The sequence below is a fragment of the Sceloporus occidentalis genome, unplaced genomic scaffold (genome assembly GCF_023333645.1).
Source record: "Sceloporus occidentalis isolate IW3139 unplaced genomic scaffold, rSceOcc1.0.p SCAF_113, whole genome shotgun sequence".
Classification (NCBI taxonomy): Eukaryota; Metazoa; Chordata; class Lepidosauria; order Squamata; family Phrynosomatidae; genus Sceloporus; species Sceloporus occidentalis.
The window spans coordinates 1078470-1090975 of record NW_028317093.1 but is presented as its reverse complement, the minus strand read 5'-3'; positions in this window follow the sequence as shown (position 1 = coordinate 1090975).

Sequence of the window (12506 nt, the reverse complement as noted above, 5' to 3'; positions counted from 1 at the left end):
AGCCAAAGATAACAAAATAACCCATATGAAAATAATCTTACTTTTAATAGTAAGAGGGATTCTTATAGGATGGAGGGGAACATACCTACACAGATTCCTAATAATGGTATATCATCACTATGTGGTTTTCTTTAAGCAGATTAGTGCACATACATTTTGTGCTGCCTATTTTATGCAAAATCATTGTTTTCACCACTTGCGTTACAGATGGGTGACCATAAAACCAAGAGCTGCACCTGATTGGGGCTTAACTCATAGGTCACAAGACCTGAGATGCTTAACACTTTCAATTCAGTTCCATTCTTTTGTAGTAAACCCTTTGGAGTCCAACTGGTGGTACTGGGGATAATGAGGCGACCTTGGCTACTTTATGGTCAGTGGCCACCAAGCTGTATGCTTGTTAGGTTTGTATGCTGACATAGCTTGCGGCTGGGCACATTTAGGCGGAGGCTACACGCTACACCACCGATCTCCCACCAGAATACCAGATTGTATGCAATTCTAAAACACTCCTGATTAACCTTCTAAACCTCCAAAAACGTTGACACCTCTTTACAGTTAATAATGTTTTTATAACTTGCTTATCGTATACCGGAAAGATCCACAAGAGTTAATAATTTGTTAAGAAGGATAAAAAAATATATATATCAAAGCAAATGAGTTAAGTTTTTGTTTCTTAGAAATAGTTTTCAAGTAGTAATTCACTGACAGCTAACCCAAGAGCCAATTCACCATACAAACTCCCATCAACAGTTGGCTGACTCCAAGTACATTATTCCTATATACTGTATATTGATTAAGTCAGACATTATGCCTTGAGCACCAGAAGACTTAATGTTAGTGATTCAACCAAGCTTTGGTTACAGAAAAACATGGTGCGTGATGCTCCCTGACAAACATGTCTACAAAATGATCCATTTACCCCCACTGGCTTGATGCAAAAATGACAAAAGCTGTAATCAGATTGTATTAAGTGTAGCAAACTGAGCTATGGAGCAATTATTCTCAAACTAGAATTATTCTTGTCTAGGATGGCACAAAGAAAGAAAACAACAAAAAAATGATCTGCTTCACTTGCTAGACAAAAATACATTTGCATCCATTAAAAAAAGGAATGGGTTTGCCTTAAGAATACTGAAGAAGAGACCTCTGAGGTCCTGATCCTAATCATATTTTTCTACGTTAGTCAAACAAAAGGTATCACCTTCGACTAAGCTTTCCGTTAAGAATACTCTCATTGTAGAATCCATTGACGTGTAAATCAAATGCTTTTCAAAAGTTCGCTTTACGTCCCTTTGCTTTTTGGGAAAGACTTACAATAGCGTCTGTTTTCGGCAACCGAAAATCTTGTTCGGATTTCTTTTGCTTTTATGAAAAAAGTAGTAAAACTAAAATAGCGTTTATTGCTTACAAAACGTTTCATAGGGACACTCCGCTTTTGGATAGTGGGGTAAGCCTGTATATAAAAACATGCTTCACAATATTTTTTATACTTAAAAGCATAAGAGGGATTGTCCAGCAATAATGATTCCTATCCTGAACTTATCAGTGAAATCTCTATAGGAATTTAGGATCTAGGCTGTCCTTTTTTTCCTTCTTTAAAGACTGAAACCTGAATCAGTTCTTGAGCTCATCTTAGATTCCGAATAGCCATATTGTGTTAACCCCGACCACATCTGCTGAGGAGCGCTTTAACTTATCTACCACCCTCTCAGTAAAGTACTAATAGCTCCTTACATTAAATCTAATAACATTTATAATAAAATTTTAACTTTATGACCACATACAAATATCAGTGACATCACCAAGAACCCAATACATGATTTTTGATGTCTAATTATTTTGTGATATGGGACTGCCCATAGGTTTGGTTGCCTTTTTACAGTATTCTGCATTCATCATGTTGGGACACAATCAGTAATACCTTATCCAGAGAGTGGAGTGTTGGAGTTACAGAATTAGTTTGTTTTTCTCTTTCCTGGCTTTCAAATATTTTTATGAACTTATTAATGATGTTTGATTTTGCAATCTGAATGAAAATGAATATTCACATCCCTTGACTTTCCCAGCCCTTGGACTGGGTTTTTTTTTTGTATTTCAATGTATTCTTGTAGCATTTGTAGAGAAAAACAAAGCACATATCAAACATGCAATTCTGTAACAAGCTTTTATGATTAAAAGATATGTATTCTGTCTATTTTCCAAGCAGTGTTCAAAGTTCAAATCACTTTAATACAAGGCATTCAATAAATAATCCACCTTAGCTTTATAATACTCATGTAATAAAATATTTAAGAGCTCTAACCTTTAACTCCAAGGCTTGAAAGAATTGTTCTATTGCAATTGATGTTTTAATGGGAGACGCCAAGTACACACGGGAACATATTTCTGTGGCTATCTCCTTGGACTTCACCTCAATATTAGACCTGTCTTGAAGGTTTTAGTCAACTAATTAAACAAAAGGAAAATAATGTTTAAAGTTGTAACGTGTATACGATTTCACCGGCAGGTTATCTGTTCGCTGGGTTTTTAAAGTCCTCCCTAAAGCCACATCAAGAGTCTAAGCTCTACAAGACACCTGCTTGCATGATCAAAGGTCGCTTTTTATTAGAGGGTATGTATAAAAGACAAAATTGGCTAATAGTCCAACTAACGTGTGGGGCTTCTTTACTGTCCATTAGACAGTGAACATATAGGTCTTCAAATATTTGGACATAGTATAAAAATGGGTAAACAGCAGCTAGCATGCTAGAGGAATGCGCCTGATAAAGTAATTTTATATAACGAGAAAGGATGGCTATTCTGCAGTTCATAACACAAAATAAACCTATGTAACAAAAAACAACGAAGCAATGGGGATAATGGGCCAGTTGGGGAGATTATTTGATGACATATCCTGGAGCTCCACTTTACCAATGGGTAAGGTATGTGTCTCTAGCCCTGCCTGCCTATAACCACTATCCCCAATTAAGGTTAACCCTCCACTGGCTCCCCATCCATAGCAGAATTAAATTCAAAATACTAACTCTATTCTACAAAGCTCTCACTAACGCCGCTCCCCCCCTACCTATCCTCCCTCATCAGCAAATATACTCCAGCCTGCCCTCTAAGATCCAACAATGACCTCCTCCCACGCCCGCCTACAGGACTTCTCTTGCGCAGCACCAACCATCTGGAACTCTCTTCCCCGTGCTGTCCGACTCTGACCAACTCTACCCTCCTTCAAACGCTCCCTAAAAACTTCTCTCTTTAGGGAAGCCTACCACTGACATAAACATCAAAACTTCTCTCTCACCCACTTACAACCCTTTTTTTCGCCCCACATTAACGTAATTCACTACCATGCAGTCCTCACTGTTTCTCACCCCTTATCCACCTAGATTGTAAATTCCTGCAGGAACAGGGCCCTTCATTCCTCTTGTATCTGTATGTCAATTGCTGTATTGTACTTGTCATTATCTGTAACATTTTCTTCTTTGTACAGCGCTGTGGAATCTGTCGGCGCTTTATAAATAAAGTATAATAACAATAATAATAATAAGGTGTCCCACATCACATTAATTCAAACTTCATTGGTACTTGTCTTACCTCTCTGTGCAACCAGGGACGCCATCTGGGAAGTGCTCAGTGGGGTCATATAACACGCATTACGTGACCGCACGGTCGTGGATGGACTACCAGTGACCACCAGCTCACTTAACCCCCCACCCCGGGACATACCGCTAGGCTCGCACTGCGGCCAACGGTTCCTCAAGCCTAACATGCTAAGTCTGTGCGCCAGAATATCACATCATTTCTCGATATTCAGACATAGCGTGAGGACCTTGAGGAAGCAGAAGAACTTGCACCGGCCTACCCCCTCCTGGGCCAACAAAGGTAGGTTGTGAGTGTAAGTGTAAATATGGTAGTCGTGTAAGTATGTTCCTATTTGCTAGTATGTGTGTGTAAGTAGGTATGTAAATATGACACTATGTGTTTAGGTATGTTAGTCTGTGCATGTTAGAATGTGTAAGCATGTTAGTATGTTACTGTGTGTGTATGTATATTAATGCAGAGTGTGAGCTGCATTGGAGACAGGACTTAGTAAGATAAGAGGGGGAGTAGTGTGTGTGTATGTGTTTGTATGTGTACTGTACTGTTGTGTTAGAGTCAGTATGTATCTAAATGTCAAGCACTATAGATAGTCTGTGGGTGTGCGTGCATATGGTTTTGTATGTGTCAAACCATATTTGATGTACTAATTGTACTTTAATGTAAGATTGGAGTTTATTATTTGTGTTTCAGTACTTACAAATTTATGTAAATATTATGTAATAATGATATTATGATTTCTTATATATATTTTTTTTATTTAATAACCGTCTTTACCCCCTGGGCAATCTAAAAAATATCTGCCAGTCCGATTAAACAACTTAAAAATATTTTGTTAGTGTGAAAATATTTTTTTAATATTGGGTTACTTAAATACCTAGAGACATATGCAACTGGGAATAACCCTCTCATACAACATTAATATTACCTTATTAATAACACATATATATGTATCCCTTGGTTCTCGATAACAAGTGATGATTCATTATTAATTGTAACCTCTGAGTATAACTTCAGATTTTATTTATCATATACCTTAGCAAAAATGCTTCATGGTACAAAGTATGTAATAAAAAAAAAAAAAAAGTATACTCTAGAAAGAAAAAAAACTTCTTAGATGCTGTAAAACACTTTTTCCTTTGCAACAGTGAACCTATAATTTTTTGACAACTGTATGAAAACTGCTGCTCTGTTTTCAGCTGTTAAAAAATGTTGATTTCTACGACCATGATGCCGTTTTATCATCCCGGAGTTCGGTAACCTATAATTTACAGCAATACAGAATCAACGTGTTGTTGTCCAGTTCAGAGGTGCTCAAAGAATAAATTGATTTTTAAAAACCTATTGTGTTATCATACCTTGAACACGGGCAGGTAAATTAATCCTGCTGGGTAAGGAAAAATGATAGAGGAATTAAGAGGGGGTAAAGAAAAAAAAACAAGAACAACATACACCAGAAAAGTAAAAGGTAGATTTTCTTCAGAAAGAAATATAAATTATATATAGACATTAAAACGTGTAACAAAATCGCTATGTGTCACTTCAAAAGTGTCACTTGGCATTTGTGTTACTTATGACACTCAAAAATAGATTTAAAAATTAGCCTTCTTATAGTTACATGCTTTGTTGTGTCTTGAAGGGCATAGGACTTTAATACACAAAATGCTATGTTTATTAAAGGTTTTATATATACAGTATATATATATATATATATATATCCCATGAGTATTTCATTAAGTCCCAAATATACTATTTTCTTCATAATAGTCTATTCATGATTAAATGGCTCTGATGTACAAATATTAACGTGCAAAGATCAAAGATGATGAGGGTGGAAAGGTTATACATACACAGGTATATCACGGTTTTCTTTTTTTTTTAATTTTCAAACTAAACAACGCACGCTGGTTTGCAACTTGCCATATGGCACCTGTTTGTTTACTGTAGAGAAATAATGCTATTGTCTGCTATCAAAAGTTTAATCTCTAGGTACAAAGCAAGTTAGCACAGAACACACTGTTCCGTATGGTTCGGTGCGTGCCAGTACCGAAAAACAATCATATCCTTTATGATACAACATTTGATTAACAACATATGAGCAATCATTTTAAATAATTTATTGCACATAAATTCATTATTATTATAGTTCTTTTGTTAAAGACATCATGATGACAAAAAAGTATGAGAATGTGAAATGTAAATTTAAAAACTACATTTTGAGGGGGATAATTTTTATTATAGGCCAGAAGAAGTCTGAGAAGAACCAAGTTCTCATGGTGCATTATTATCTTAATGACTTATGAATATCTCCATTAAGTAATGGTTTCATACTTGAATCCTGGAGTATTTGTGTGCCTTGAGGACCATGTTGGGAACCACCAATCTAGAATCACATGGCTCAGATTTGGGCAGTTGTGGCATTAACACATGAGGAGATGTTGACCAGTTATGGGCCTGATTTGGTGACCTATGAAGACTACAGGGTGTAGAATGCAGAAAGATATTTTGTCACTAAGTTCCGACTTAGTATAGTACCCTTGTTTGGATCTAATGTATTAGTACAGGGGCGTCCAACATGCGGCCCGCGTGAGATCGGCAGCCAGGATCACATCATCAAAAGCCCTGCCGCTTACTTGTGGGAGGGTCTATTCTCTGCTCCAGTCCTGCCTCCTCTGTGGGGAGAACGAGGGAGGCCGCGCCCCCTGCTGAAGTCTGTGAGCGGCATCGAGAGCTGTAGTAGGTAAGGGGGTGGGGGAGGTTGTTTGAATGAGTATGCCTGTGAGGGAATGAATGTGTGAATGAATGAGTATGTGTGTGATAGCATGGATGTGTAAGTGCTGGAACCTAGGTATTATTATTTATTATTATTATTATCCTTTATTTATATAGCGCCAACAGTTTACGCAGCGCTTAATACAATACATAAATTCAAGGGATATGACAAGACAAGAATTGACAGACTAAGACAAACCGATACATTTGGTGGAGAGAGCCCTGCTCGCAAGCTTACAATCTAGAGGGAAATGGGGTGACAAACATAAGGCATAGAGAAAGGGTGAGAGGTATTGTGGGGGTTGTATCGATGACAAGGAAGTTCTAGCAGCTAAGATGGTGCGGCTTCTCTGAAGAAGTGGGTTTTTAGATGTTTCTTGAATGTTGGGAGGGAGGGAGAATGCTGAAGGTTCCTTGGGAGTAGATTCCAGAGATATGGGGCAGCTCGAGTGAAATCTTGTAGACGGGAAAAGGAAGAGGTGATGAGTGAGGAGGAGAGCCTTAGCCCATGGGAGGAACGTAGGGATCGAGTAGGAGAGTATTTGCTAATGAGGTCAGAAATGTACGGAGGAGCAGTATTATGGATGGCCTTATATGTCAGTACCAGGATCTTAAATTTAATTCTAAAGGTAATTGGGAGCCAGTGGAGGGTTTCACAGAGGGGGGAAGCAGAAGAGGAGCGACGTGCAAGGAAGATGAGCCTAGCAGCGGCATTTAGGATAGACTGTAAAGAAGAGAGTCGAGACAGTGGAGTGCCAACCAGAAGAGTGTTGCAGTAGTCAAGACGGGAAATGATAAGGGAATGAACGAGGGTTTTTGTGGATTCTTGGGTGAGGAATGGGCGGATACGAGAGATGTTTTTTAGGTGCAAGCGGCAGGATTTGGCGAGGGACTGAATGTGAGGGATGAAGGAGAGGTTTGAGTCAAGGATGACCCCAAGGCATCGGGCCTGGTTAGTAGGAGAGATAGTCGTGTTGTTGATGGTGATAGAGAATTCAGGTAGTGGAGTGGAGATGGAGGGAGGGAAGATAATGAGTTCAGTTTTAGAAAGATTAAGTTTCAGTTAGTGTTGTGACATCCATGAAGAAATAGCAGACAAGCAATTGGTAATACGGGACAGGAGAGATGGAGAGAGATCAGGAGAAGACAGGTAGATTTGGGTATCATCTGCATATAGGTGATACTGGAGGCCAAATGAGTTGATTAGTTTGCCAAGAGAGGAAGTATAAAGAGAGAACAGCAGAGGGCCAAGGACTGAACCTTGGGGGACACCAACCGAAAGTGGAAGGGGTGATGATGTCTTGCCAGAGAAGTTGACAGAGAAGGAACGGTTAGACAGATATGAGGAGATCCAGGAGAGAGCTGTATCTCGAATGCCTATAGAAGCAAGTGAGTGTAGAAGAAGGTGGTGATCAACAGTATCGAAAGCAGCAGAGAGATCCAGTAGAATTAGAATAGAGAAGTGACCTTTTGCTTTGGCAGAGAGCAAGTCATTGGAGACTTTTGTTAGAGCTGTTTCAGTAGAGTGAAGGGGTTTGAAACCAGACTGTAGAGGGTCAAGGAGGGAATTAGAGGAGAGGAAGTTAATGAGGCGGTTGTACACAATCCGTTCAAGCAGCTTAGAGATAAAAGGAAGCAGAGAGATAGGGCGGTAGTTAGTCAAACAGACGGGATCTGAGGAAGGATTCTTTAGAATTGGTGTGATTAGCGCATGCTTGAAGGCAGATGGTACAGTTCCAGATGATAGAGAAAGATTAAATAGGTGGGTAAGTGATGGACCAAGGGATGGATATAGAGACTTTGTGAGGTGTGAAGGGATGGGGTCGAGGGGACAGGTTGTTGGGTGAGAGGAAGAAAGAAGAGTGGTTGCTTTCAGCCAGTACATGCTGAAAGCTGGCTAGCTGCCCCCCTTGTGTATTGATGCTGCCAGCAGTATGGGGTCTGCACTTACAGCCACCCTGTACCAGCATGTACTGGCTGACTTGGCATGATAGGAGTGTGATTGCTAACAGCAATCACAGTCCTATTATGCCTAGGTTCCAGCATTTACTGGTTGCCTGGGTATGAAAAGAGTGTGTTTGCTGTTAGCAATCACACTCCTATCATGCCAAGTCATATTGTTGATTTTTTTTGTCCAATTGTGGTGTGTTACTTTTAATAAAAGTGTGGTTACACACTAAAATTGGACAAAAATTACTGGTACAATGTCCAGCCAACCAGTACATACTGGAATCTGGGTATGCCCGAGATTGTTGTTAATCATGATATATAATTTTTTTGTACAATTTTGGTGTGTAACTTACTTTTATTAAAAGTATGGGGGGGTCATTTTCAGTTTTGGCTAAGTGAACCCTGAATTTTCGGTTTTGGTCCAGAATTTTCATTTAGGTGGATCCCTAGGATAAATAGAACTATTTCATTTTAACTTATCCAGAATCCTGAATTTGTAGTCACAAAACTTTCTAGGCCCAGAAATCAGTGAGAGGAAAAGTAAAGGTTTTGTGTTATTTACTTTATTTTAATCTGCATATCTTATTAAAGAAAAAACAAAAACCTAAAATCACGTGAGACTAATGTGAAAAGTGAATGTGTTATTTCCCAAATAAAAATGCAGCTATCCACATAAATAACACTCTTCCTTAAAGTGTAAAGATACAAATAAACACAAAAATTATGGGGCGCAGATATATAAAAGGAAAAACACCTAAAATAAAATATAATAATATCTTTAATAATAAATATGGATATACAATAATGTAAAAGTATCTTTAATATAAATATATAAATCAATCTGACCAGCAAAAAAAGGAGAGAACTTACATTAAGTCCAAGCACCCAAAGTGCATCAGTGCGTAGATGTAAACAAACCACTGGTTCTGGAATAAATAAAGTTCAAATGAGTCCTTCCAAACGCGTTTCGCCAATTGGTAATTACCGAATTGAGAACACTTCTACTGAAGAAGCCAATTGGCGAAACGCGTTTGGAAGGACTCATTTGAACTTTATTTATTCCAGAACCAGTGGTTTGTTTACATCTACGCACTGATGCACTTTGGGTGCTTGGACTTAATGTAAGTTCTCTCCTTTTTTTGCTGGTCAGATTGATTTATATATTTATATTAAAGATACTTTTACATTATTGTATATCCATATTTATTATTAAAGATATTATTATATTTTATTTTAGGTGTTTTTCCTTTTATATATCTGCGCCCCATAATTTTTGTGTTTATTTGTATCTTATTAAAGGCCATATTTTCACACAGTGAAAAATGAGTGCAGCCCTCGCACGTATACAATTCTGATGAAGTGGCCCACTGCAGAAAAAACTTGGACATCCCTGTATTAGTACCTGGTTTTGTGCCACATGACACAATTTTCTGCCAAAAAATATGAACGAGACAGATTTTTTAAGTAAATAATTATTTGTGGTAAAGGTCTCGGTGTTCAACAGCCCTATAAATAATGCTTCTAATGTTGCGTTTAGTTAAAAAAAAAAATGTAAAATACACTAAAGTAGGCGGAACAATACATTAAAGGTCCATCTATGCAACGGTTGATCCTGAGCTTCTGTGCAATCATCTCCTTTTTATTCATATATTATATATATATATATACATATATATATATTCATGCAACAAAAAAAAGACTGCTAAATTAAATAAAAACACTATACATCCCCCTAAATTTTTTTTAAACATTAATCGCATAATAAACCAGGAAAGAATATAGCTGTTGTCTTTTTCAATAGGACGTGTAAGCTCATGCAATCCTTCAAGCAGATGCTCTGGAGCTGGACTGACATTATGTACTATAGATTGATTCTGCATAGAGTTTGAAAAGTTTAGAGTTTGAAGCAGAGATTATTCACTTTCAAAGGATTTTCAGTTCTGACTAGCAAAGGAACCAGGGGCAGTCTGGCATCAAAAGAAACGACAATCCATCGCCATAGACTGTAAGACTTTACACTCTATACACATAGCAGAAAATACTTGAGAACCAGCTATCCGTGTGAGTCCCATAACATTATATAAATTCACAAATGTAAATATACACCATTCACTTTGGAACTAAATAAAATAAAAAAAACATTTTGTCTAGTAGAATACAGGCATCTGTAGATTTTTACCTCTGTTTTGTGATACCTATTTTAATTTGGACAAAAACTATAATTTTTACAGAATACTGCCTAACCGTCTTTTTTTGTTTGTTTTTCAGTTGTCCTGCTGAAATGCAACGCTCTCCTTCCTTTGTAGGCAGTGGGGATCATGGGCTGATTGGGGAGAAAAGGAGCTTATACATTGCAGCTCCCAGGTGGCCACCTTGCAAAGCTCCAAAGCCGAACACAAGCATTCTCTGGTCCTGCTCATCATGCAACCCTTCTGACGCAAGGGGGGGGATTACTGATGGGATATGAGGGAGCCTGTGAATCAGTTTTTATGCCGATTGTTTTTAAAGCATTTTTTGAACATGACATACCATGTGGTCATAAAGCCCACTGTTTTCATGACATCATGGTAAATCATGAAGCTCAGAAGGGATTAACTGAATGATGTCATCTCAGCCTTACTCTGAATTGCATTGTGTGTGTAAGACTCTGCAGGTCTGCTAAGCCCCTCTCCTTTACATGAGCAACAGCATTTTGCCTAAACGGCACAGAAAGGTTGCCGCTGGATTCTTTGCCGACAATAGTTGCAAAGGAGAAAAACATTGGGTACATGTAAATGCACGGACACCCATCGGCTGTATATATGACGGACAGATATGGACCGGCAAAATGGCAAATACAGAGTTTTCTTTAACGCTTCTCTGCCAAAATAAATGTTTTGCATATGATCATTCCTTTAAGAGATATAGGGTAGAATGTTCACGCACACAAGGACGTTTCAGAACAAGACAACCAGCTGTTTGCAGCAACAAGAGCTATATCACCGATTTCACTAAGATCAACAGTGAGTTTTATACATACACATATGTGTACACATCTATGTTTATAGAGGAACCCTCAGCGAAAAAAATAAATAATGCCGAACATAACACTATGTATGATTAGTTTCTAACTAAGCTTAAACTTGGAATTGCCAAACTGCTGTAGGCTAAATATATAATAATCAAATATGTTTTTCATATTACACATACTTACAGCCTTAGAGTTACAGGAAATATAGTTTTATCTGTACTGGTCTGAAAAACATTGTGGTCAGCAGTGAGCTGAGCAAAATCTTAGAACCGTCATATAGCAGACAGCTTCTTTGTAATGGATATCAAGGTCAGCTTTTTTGTGAAATAGCATGACAAATGTCACATAATAGTTTGCTTTTTAATGTCAGTTCTGACATCTCAGTTGTACTAATAGCATAGTCTTGAAAATGTTAACCAGCTTTGTCATAAATTGAATTATTAGGGATAATGCAAACACAATACCTATAAACTAGACGAGAGCCAACAGCTTTTACATTGATGGCAATATTCCTAAACCTAGCAGGATCGAGTAGTAAAGAAGGGGCAGGGGCAGCTGAGCCAGGTACATAGGGCGCATCACACCCCGGCACAGGAAATAATTGCTCTGTCCCCACTCTGTACAGTTTCTTCATTGCTCAGTGCTCTTCTCCCTGCATGTCACTCTGTGAATAACCTTCCCGGCTCATACACTATATATAAACACACACTCACTCTAACATTATACCCTCAAAATACACTAACACAGACACTCTGAACTGTACATGGACACTCAACCCAAACATTGTATACTGATAACCCCCCCCAACATACACATATTCACTCTAACAACGTACACTGCCACCCAACGCAGTCTAACACTATACATGAACACCCATCAATCCCTGGCACAAAATGCAAGGGAGCACTAAAGCAGATCACTGAACAGACCTCTCGTTCCCTTTATTTTGGGCCAGTTGAAGGGAGATCCATGATCTCCCCCACTGGCCCTTCTCCTCCAGCAGCGGGCGCCTTCCGATTAAGGCATCCCGGACCGCCCTCTTGGGCTAGACCTCTGAAGGTATGCTGTGGTATCTGGCTACAAGATGTAACCAGCAGCCTCCATGCATGCATCCTGGTGCCATGTGTTCTCCAGGTAAGCGACGGACCCGGCCATCCACGTGATGTAAAAGAAAATGTGATTA